Source organism: Oryza sativa, chromosome 2, assembly GCF_034140825.1.
Source record: "Oryza sativa Japonica Group chromosome 2, ASM3414082v1".
Taxonomy (NCBI): Eukaryota; Viridiplantae; Streptophyta; class Magnoliopsida; order Poales; family Poaceae; genus Oryza; species Oryza sativa.
In genome coordinates, this window is record NC_089036.1 from 17121059 (window position 1) to 17130833 (window position 9775).

General features: G+C 53.0%; 1 non-coding gene and 1 pseudogene across 2 annotated transcripts; both read left to right on the plus strand.

Annotated features, from left to right (window-relative positions):
• The first annotated feature begins 372 nt into the window (after positions 1-372).
• On the plus strand, positions 373-974 carry LOC107276235 (fasciclin-like arabinogalactan protein 8; annotated as a pseudogene).
• Positions 975-3653: 2679 nt separating this feature from the next.
• On the plus strand, positions 3654-9073 carry LOC112937996 (uncharacterized). 2 transcript variants are annotated; one of them, XR_010739673.1, is made up of 4 exons: positions 3654-4175; positions 4278-4426; positions 4654-4725; positions 7603-9073. It is a non-coding gene; the product is annotated as an uncharacterized protein (transcript). The 2 variants fall into 2 exon arrangements; XR_010739672.1 differs by lacking the exon at positions 7603-9073 and adding an exon at positions 5613-5747.
• The last annotated feature ends 702 nt before the right edge of the window (positions 9074-9775 follow it).

Consider the following 9775-nt stretch of genomic DNA (forward strand, 5'->3'; position numbering starts at 1 on the left):
TTATGTAATTGATAAAATATTTAAATAGGCCAAGAAAATAATAGAAAATTTAATTTGGCCCGTTAATTAGCTTAGCACATCCGCATTTCTTCACCGGAAAAAGTATACTTTGACTCTCTCGACAATAGCCCGAGTATGATTCATATCTTTCAACCACACAACCGGATATATCAACTCCTCTAACTGTCAAAACCGATGCAAACAATGTCCTTCGGTGGTTTTGGCTGACGTAACCCCTACGTGGCGTTCTTGACCGAGCTTTTGTCCTACGTGGCGCATTAGAATAAAAAACAAAAATAAAAAAAACTGTGGGACCCATATGTCATTAAAAAAAAATTCCACCGCATATCTGCCTCCTGTTCACGCGAACACATGGCGGCCAGGCTCTCATTTCTCCTGCTCCTCGGCCTCGTCCTCCCGGCTTCCGGCGATGACGCCGCGGCGCGTTCAACGTGACGGAGATCCTCGGGCGGTTCCCAGAGTTCGGCCTGTGTTCAGCTACCTGATCAGCAAGACGCACGTCGACCGCGACATCAACAGCCGCAACACGGTGACCGTGCTGGTGGACAACTCCGCCGTGGACTGACTCCTCCGCCGCAGCCGCCAGGCTGCCGCGGGCGGCGCTCGTCGAGCTCCTCTCCGTCCACGTCGTGCTCGACTACATCGACGCCGCGAAGATCGCCGCGCTGCCGCGGGGGAGGCCCACCGTGTCGACAACCCTGTTCCAGACCACCGGGAACGTGTGCCGCCGCACCAGGTTTCTTGCCATCACCCCGACGGCCAAGGGTGGCGCCGTCTTCACCTCCGCCGCGCTCTCCGCGCTGGTGAACGCCACGCTCAAGAGGGTGGTCGCCGCGGTGCCGTACAACATCTTCGTGCTCCATATCAGCAACTTCGTCGTGCCGCCGAGTGTACTCACGAGGCCACGGCCGGCGCTCCCACCGTCACCGCCGCTCCCGAGAGATAAGGGATAGAGAGGAGAGGAGGAAGGGAGAGGGAGGATGACACGTGGGTCCCACAATACTTTTTTTTAATGACGTATGGGTCCCACGTATTTTTTTATTTTTATTTTTATTCTAATACCACGTAAGTGCCACATAGGACAAAGACTCGGTTAAGAATGTCATGTAGGCGCCACGTCAGCCAAAACCACCTCTAAAACCACTGACAGACATTATTTACACCGGTTTTAATAGTTGAAGGAGTTGATATATCTGGTTTGTGGTTGGAGGATATAAATCATACTCGGGTGATAGTTTAGAGAGTCGAAGTATACTTTTTCCTTTCTTCACCTATAGCATTGATGATTGATTAGCTTGCGGCTCAAAACTTCATCATAGGCGCAGCCTTTCTTACGGCCCAACCCAGGCACAAAAATTATAGGAATAAGTTCATCTGAGGTCCCTTAATTTTACACCGAATCCGATTTTCGTCCTTGAACGTCAAAACCAGATACAACTGGTTCCCGAACTGTCAAAACCAGTATAAATGAGGTCCCTCGGCGGTTTGGAAGGCGGTTTTGGCTGACGTGGCTCCTACGTGGCTAGTTTGACTAGGTCTCCATCCCACGTGGCAATGACGTGGCGCTTACGTGGCAATTATATCTCAGAAAAATAATAAATAACCATGGGTCCACGTGTCAGCTACACACAAAAAATAATTTAAAAATGGTGGGACCCACGTGGGCCCACATGTCAATGACAAAAAAAAAAATATGGTGGGGCCCACGTGGGCCCCACATGTCATTCCCTCTCGGCTATTCCCCTTCTTCCTTAACGCGTCGTCTTCGGGCGCTTCTCGCGCCGCGGCGCCGTCTCACAACCGTCGTCGTCTCAGTCCCCGCTGCCTCCGACGACGGCGGCGGCCGAAGCATGCTGGCTAAGCGGCGCGGCGGCAGGCCGCGGGTGGAGCGGCAGGGCGGAGCGGAGGGGTAGGCGGAGCGGCGACGACAGCAGGCCGTGGGCGGCGAAGGTGGCCGGAGGAGGAGGAGGCAGAGGAGGAGGTCGCCAGCTCTTCTTACTGGGAGCATCTCCTCCGACCACGTGCGGCGAGTAGTGGGAGCATCTCCTCCGACCGCGTCCGACCGCCGTGCAAGGAGCCGCAGAACAATTTGAGCAAACGAGCCATTTCCAGTTGATGACACGATCTGCAAACAGTATCATCTAAAACAGATATTAAAACAGCACTAAAAACGCATAAAGGATCAGCACTGGAAATTTCATTAACCATAGTCTAGATCAGAAGATCTGCACGTTCTTTTTCATCCGATTCTTCAATTTCTTCAGTACTAAGCATAAACCCATAGCACCTTAAATCTCATAAATCCTTGCCTAACATCACGAGAGAGCAAGAGAAAAATACAACAACAACTGAATCTAGGTAGCCTAACATTACGAGACAGCAGGAGCGAAATGCAACAGCAACTAAATCTAATCTAGGTAGGCCTGTCTGAACTCCGGGCGGCCCAGCCTCTACGCCGCGAGGGGGCGAAGGTCGGCGGTGTTCCCCACGGGGAGGCCGTGGTCGTCGCTCAGCCGCTCGGCCTCCTTGTCCACGCCAAGGCCGACGAAGCAGTCCGCGGCGCCGGTGATGAAGCGGCGGAGGGAGCCCGGGACGTAGTCGGTGTGGAGGAACGGGAAGATGAGGCACCTGCGGTCGACGCAGAGCTGCAACAGCGCGACAGGGTTCTGCGTGGGGCTGCGCGACGGTGGTGGACTGGTGGCGGCGGCCGCCGTGGCAGGGGCGCGGGCCGGGCGAGGTGACCTCGATGGACCTCAGCGGCTCTCGCTCTCTCTTACTTTTCTGAGGTCGGGGCGCAGGGAGAGAGAGGGATGCGGGCGCGGCCGCGGGTGATGACGCCGAACTGGCCGACGCCGCCGAGGATGGCGAAGAAGAGGTCGGGGTCGGCGGAGGGAAGAAGAGGGAGAGCCGAGAGGGAATGACATGTGGGGCCCACGTGGGCCCCTCCATATTTATTTTTTTTTGTTTCGCTGACATGTGGGCCCACGTGGGTCCCACCATTTTTAATTTAATTTTTTTTGGTAGCTGACATGTGGACCCACCGTTTTTTATTATTTTTCCGAGATATAGTTGCCACGTAAGCGCCACGTCAATGCCACGTGGGATGGAGACCTAGTCACGTAGACGCCACGTCAGCCAAAACCGCCTTCCAAACCACCGAGGGACCTCATTTGCACCGGTTTTGACAGTTCAGGGACCAGTTGTATCTGGTTTTGGGGTTCAAGGACGTAAATCGGATTCTGTGTAAAATTAAGGGACCTAGATGAACTTATTCCAAAATTATACGGTCAGAAAAGCTGTTGTCCACATGCTCGGCCCATGAAGCTAATGCAGTCCGAGTAGACGGCCGCGGGCGTCGGTTGCAAATGAGCCAAAACTGATACCTGGTGACACCTAACACCTGCTTCTCCAGTGATATGGGCGGTGATGACCGCACGACGGCGGCAGCGCGCACGTGAGCGCTCAATTGATGTCGCTTGTGCCGTTGTGCGCCTATTAGGTTAAGATTCTCCTCGACGGCCCGCGGTGGAGACCATGTGCTGAGGCGAGCCTCGGTCCGCACGCATGGCCATCTTATGCCACGGGAGCCATACCGGTGTCACACCGTACACGACACAGCTGAGGCTGGGTAGTGTCATATGGGAGTTGAGGCGCGGAGGTAAGTCATGCCACGCGTGGCGACCGGTGGCGATAGTCTCTGAGTCGGTAATTCAGCCTGCAAGTGGGGCGGGTCGACCCGTTAGGTCCGTGGCCCGAACCTAAATTTGTGGCACCAATAGGTTTTCGGGCCGGTCCATATTTTCTTAGGTAACAATGGGTCCATGAGTCAGTTGATCCTAGGGGTTTTCGGGTCGGCCTTGTTCGAGCGCTCCGCTTGCTCGCGTTCGCATGGCGTCGGCGGCTTTAGGGCTCCCGGCCTGAGGCGGTGCGGCTCCACCGCGGATCGAGCCGGCGGCAGTGGCTCCCGGCAGAGGCGGCAGCGGTGGCGGCGCAGCTTCCCCGTGGATCGAGGTGGCGGCAGCGGCTCCCGGCGGAGGCGGAGGCGGCGGCAGTGGCGGCTTCGACTTCGCGGTGTGATCCACCACGGGTTGAGGCAGCGGTGGCTAGGTGTGCTTCTTCAGTCCTCCTCACGTCTCCAACTCCCCCCAAGACTGGTAGTGTGGTTCACATGATAGCAACAAGCAACGGATTCTTTGGTTCTTGATTTTCTTATTCTTTTCTTTGGTTCTTGATTCTTTGGTTCCTCTTCTATGCAGTTCCTTCTTTCGGCGGCCGACGGAGGCACCGGCGGGCGACGGCTACCTGCTTGGTGGCCAACCGGCGAGGTGCTCCGGAGGACACTCCACCGGCAGCAACAGTGAGCTCAGTAAATCTAAATGAAATCAGCTATAGTGATAATTTTGTGGTCAGTAAATTTCTCGTGCTCTTCTTATCATCTGTCTATTTAATTTTCTGAAAGAGAAAGATGTCTATTTGCTTGATTGCTTGCAAGATCTCTTCCAGCTTTTTGTCTTTCTATTTATCCAGTATTGCACAATGCCTATATGGGTTTGTTGCCCTACTTGCTAGCTTTCTGTAAAATTGGAATATGAAGTTTCAATGTCTCTATCATGTATTCATCTTTATCTACAGAACCTGGACCTGGAGGATTCCATGGATGGTGGAAGCTTGTGAATGCCCAAACAAAGGATTTGGATATTGATGGTTAGTAATCTATCAAGAACTTGTATTATACTATTTATAATCTGAGCTAGTTCAACTCTTTTACAACATATGAGAAGCTCTAGATGTACAAAAGGAATAAGCCTCATTTCTGGTATTGCAATGCTCTGCTTTCTGAAATAAAACGATAGCCTAAAAATAGACTGTACACACTACTGCTAGATAAATGAAGAAAATTAGATAAATCTGCTCCGTTGCCGCCGTTGGCCTCGTGAGATCGAGGCCCGTTTCGTCCATTCCGCGCGCCCCGCCGTCCGCCGCTTGCCGCCGCTGTCCGCCGTCGTCTTCACCCATGCCGGTCGAATCCCTGGTGAGGACTCCCTCCCCCCTCTTTTACTCCCCCTTCCCCGTGTGCGCCGCCGTCTTTGGGCGCTTCGCCGCCTCCTGTCCGCGCCGCCGCTTCGGCAGTGTGCCACCGCTGTCTCCCGCGCCGCCGGTCGCCGCCGTCGGTGGCCGCTCGCCGCAGCCGCATCGCCTAACCGGCCGGCCAGTTTGAAGCCGAGCTGAGCTGAGCCAACCGGGCGTCTCCCCCCCCTGAGCCACTGCCCGGTGGGGCCCACCCACCAGCCGGTGCCACCTCCTCCCCCTTGAGCCACTGTCGGGCTGGTCCCGCATGTCGGCGCCGCCCCCCCTTTGCTGACGTCATCCGGGATCCTTTATTGCGCAATAAAACTCATTAAGGCTTTTCTTTTATAGTAATAAAAACAGTTTATTTCTAAAATTCATAAGTAATTCATCCGAGCTCCGTTTAAGTCCATTCAAGTCTCAGTAAATCAAGAAAAATGTATAGAATCCATTAAAAATGGTTTTGTTTCCTGTTTCAGTAGACTTATAGTGTGTTTTCCTTGTATGCTTTGTTTGTCGCGTAGATTTCGGCCGTTTCGTCGATCCGCGGTTTCTCGAAGACGTTGGTGTGGTCTGATCAGTGCAAGAGCAAGGCAAGTCATACATTACAATTGATCATATTTGTAACGCCCCGATTTTCGTTCGGGATTAAATATCATTAAATAATGCATTTTCTAGAAATTAAATAAAAGTTAAAGCAATTTAATCAAGTGAATTATTGAGGGAATTTAAAATTTATTTTAAAAATCATTGGCCGGGAATGTTTTGTAATATTCTTTGTGCCCTAAAAAAAACACTCTAAAATTTCCCGCGAATTTTCGGAGCTCGAGAAATAATTTTAAAAGTCACAAAATTCATTTAATCAATTAAATAAAAAGAAAAACAAATTAATCCCTCCCCTTCTCCGTTTGGGCTTGGCCCAATCCCCTTCCTTCCTCCTTTCCCCTCCTTCCCAGGCCGGCCTCGTTCTCCTCTCTTGGGCTGTCGGCCCGTTTCCCCACTCCCTCACAAAAGTCTGCTTTTGCCCCCTCGGCCTCCTCCCCCTCCTCTCGTCGACAAGTGGGACCGCGGGGCCCACTCGTCAGCTTCTCCCCCTACCTCCATCCGACCGGCTGCAACCGCCATGGCCGCCGGTTTCACCCCACGACGCCGCGCCTCCCGCACTCCACCCCGCCCCGCGAGAGCGTGGACTCGATCCCCACCTCCTCCTCCCCCATTTCCCCCACTCCTCCCCGCAAAATCAGCGCCGAACCACCGCCAACCTCCCCACGTCGGCGCCCCCATTTCACCGGCGGTTGTCGCCCCAATCCTCCTTGCCCCGGCTCTCTCTCACCCTCCCGAGCCTATATAAACACTCCCGGCACCTCCCTCTCCATTTTTCCCTCCCTCCCGAGCCTTCCCATGCCCAAAAACCACCCTGCCATCGTCGCTCCCTCTCCCCGCCGTCGCTGGCGAGCTCCGGCCGCCTCTAGCCGCCGCTCTCGCCGTCGCCGCGCTGCGCCGTCGCCACCACCGTCGTCGCCGCTCCACGCCACACCCCGGCCCCTACTTCTTTTCCCCTCTCCGCCTCTAAAACACCGCCGCACCGCGCGCCCGATCTCCGCCGCCCGTCGGCGCCCTCCAGCTAGCCGCCACCGTCACTCCCACCACCATTGGCCGCCTCCGATCGCTAATTGCCGCCATTCCCGGCCACCTCACACCACACCGCCGCCTCTGTTAGCTCCACCACCGCGAGGGCAAGCCCGGCCGCCCATCCCTTTTTTCCCTCCACCACCAGAACCACCTCCCCACCACACCACCCTACCGGCCACCTTTTTCCTCCTCCGGTCGCCGTTCGCCATCGCCCCGGCTGCCGCCGCGACGCGCCGGCTGCATCGCCTCCCTCGCCGCGTCACGCTCTTTCTCGGCCGCCGCTCGGTCGACACCTTCCATTGCCGGGAGCCCCTCCGTGTTGTCGACCCGAGGAGCGTCGCCGCCTCCCTTCGCCGGCCGCTCCCTCTGTCGCCGCGGCTCTCGGTGAGCCGCCTCCCTCCTCCTTCTCCCCTTCGCCGGCCGCCTCCCGTGCTTGCGCGCGTCGCGCCGCCGCCGCCGGTGGCCGCCCGGCCCGTGTGCCGCCGCCGCTTTGTTCCCGGTCGCCGCCGCCGCCGGCCTTGTGTGCCCGCGTGGCCGGTCGCCGCCATGGACTCGGTCCACGATGGGCCGGTACCTCCTTGTGTCGCTGACGTGTGGGGCCCACCCCTTTGTGGACGCGGTCCGCGCCTCACCCCTTGCTGATGTCAGCAATCCCCTTTTCTTTGTAAAAATAAATAATAATTGCGCAATAATTCGATATTAATTCTAGAAATTCATTTAAATGGCTCAAAGCTTCTAAAATTCATATCTAATTCATCCAAACTCCAAATTGAGCCATTCAAGTTGCAAAATTCATCTAAAATTGAGCTCTACATGTTAGTTTACTTTTTATGTACTGTTTTCTTGGTGTTTATTTGAGTTTTTCCTCGTTTTGCGTACCAGCATGTAGAATCCCTCGTTTCGGAAGTCTGCGGTCGCGAGGAAAAGAGTTCGGAAGATTGTTTGAAGAAGCAAGGCAAGTCACACATTCCCCTTGAGCATTTTGACCCTACCTTACAAATGTTTTCCGTTTGCAAATAAATATGCATCGTTTTGCTAATTACATGGGAATAGGGTTCACGTATATGCTTGCTTGTGCCATATTATTTGATATCTGTCCTTGTCACGACCGAAAATAACACAACGGGCGTTCCTTACGTGCGTGCATTATTCCTTGTCCCAGGAGGCAAGGTACACCAAAAGTTGATACAGTTCAGAGTTTAACAAGTGGAAGCGTAAATAGATAATTTATTACATGGGCGGCGAAGGCCCAGCACACTCAAAGACAAACGGGAAACAGCGGAAGACTAGGGCGACGACCACAGGCGCTTGACGGCAGGCACGAGCTAGACACCAAAGCCTTCATCATCCAGGGGCTCCTCTTCTGGGTTTGGGAAAAATTGAGCAAGACTGAGTACAACCACCGTACTCAACAAGACATACCCACAAGTGCAGAATAAATGCAAGGGAGTAAAAGGGAGTTATAATATAAAGGGTTAGGGTTTGCAGTAAACAGCATTAAAAGACACTTAGTTGCTCAAAGCTATTTTGTAAATACGATCCTAGAGCTATACAATATTATTAAACAAGGCCGTGAACCCACACGAACCTGCCTTAACCCAAGGCCTACGATGATTCAGACCGAACTGGCAACCCGACCCTGGGTCCCAGCTCGTCCCAAGCCAACCCAGGCCAACCATTCCACATTTTAGTTGTTAGGCAGGTTTTAAGAATTAAAACTCTAACTTGGGTACATTGCTCGACTTGCCCATAACCGAGAGTGCGGCTATTCGAATAGATTATACTCTGATCGGAGGTGTACATCTTTACCCACAAGACACATCTTCCTCACGTGTAACCACGTGCCACATACCACCACGGTATACGGACGAAAGACGTGACATAGTTTCCAACCCATCCTAGCCATAGACAAGAATACCGACCCAACCCCACCTACGGCTGGAACCCCCAGGACAGGTAGGCAGGACTGAGCCCCTAGCAACAGGACACCGGCCCTGTGCCATGACATCTCGACAACCGGGCCGCAGCTCGTGTAGCCTTCATTTGTCCTAGAGATGTCCATCGACCCCCGACTTCATCCATCTCTATCCGTGTACTTTTGTTTATAACCAGACTGAGCCACAAACTAAGCCTTACCCACTAGACATGTAGAAGTACGGTAGTGCTTTGCAACAGAGGCCCGAGCTTAATCCTTATAGTACCCGAGGTACGACTAACAAAACCCAACCACGCACTTCGAGCCCAGCCTAAAACCATTTTGGGGGTTTTGAATAGAGGGGGAGGTGTGTGTCCAATTCCAACATAAGCCAACCATTCCATAGTGTCCAAATGATATGAGAATTCCCAAAGTCTAAAGTTGTAAAACCACCTAATGTTGCCTAATTAACCAGCGAAGCATCTACCTAAATTCATACTAGTGGAACCATGAGTAGAGTGTCCACTAGTTGGGGTTTTGTTTAATCTAGGGTGAACAAGGTAATAATATCAATAACAATAATAATAAGGTCATAACAAAGATAAATAGGCATGGCTAAATAAAACAATGATAACGCGGGAATTTAAATAAAGCGATAATGCATTAATTTAAATCAAAATAATTTTATAAACTGGGATTCAATATGTTCAAGGATGATGTGACTTGCCTTGCTCGCTTTCCCAAACGTCGGCTTCAACTTCCACGAAGAGCGGATCTTCCGAAGCTGCAGCGTCTACACGACCAACGGAAAAGAAAAGGCTTTTACTCTAATAAACTCCATATAACAAGCAGAAACAGAGCACAAAAATGGGTTCTTGACTTCTTAAGGAAAAATTAGAGACTTGAATGGTCCAATTCCGAGTTCAAATGGCCAAGTTATGGCCATTTGAAGTTTATATGCTCTTTAAATGAATACTTGCGAATTTCTTCATTTAAATTTTAATTTAAAAAGGGTTTATTGCGTCAGCCGAGGGGGAGGGGCGCGCGGACCGAGTCCACGGGAGTGGGGCCCACGCGGCAGCCTCACGGTCCACGGTGGACCGGGCGCACCCGGGCTCGCACCGCCCGGTGCCATGGGTC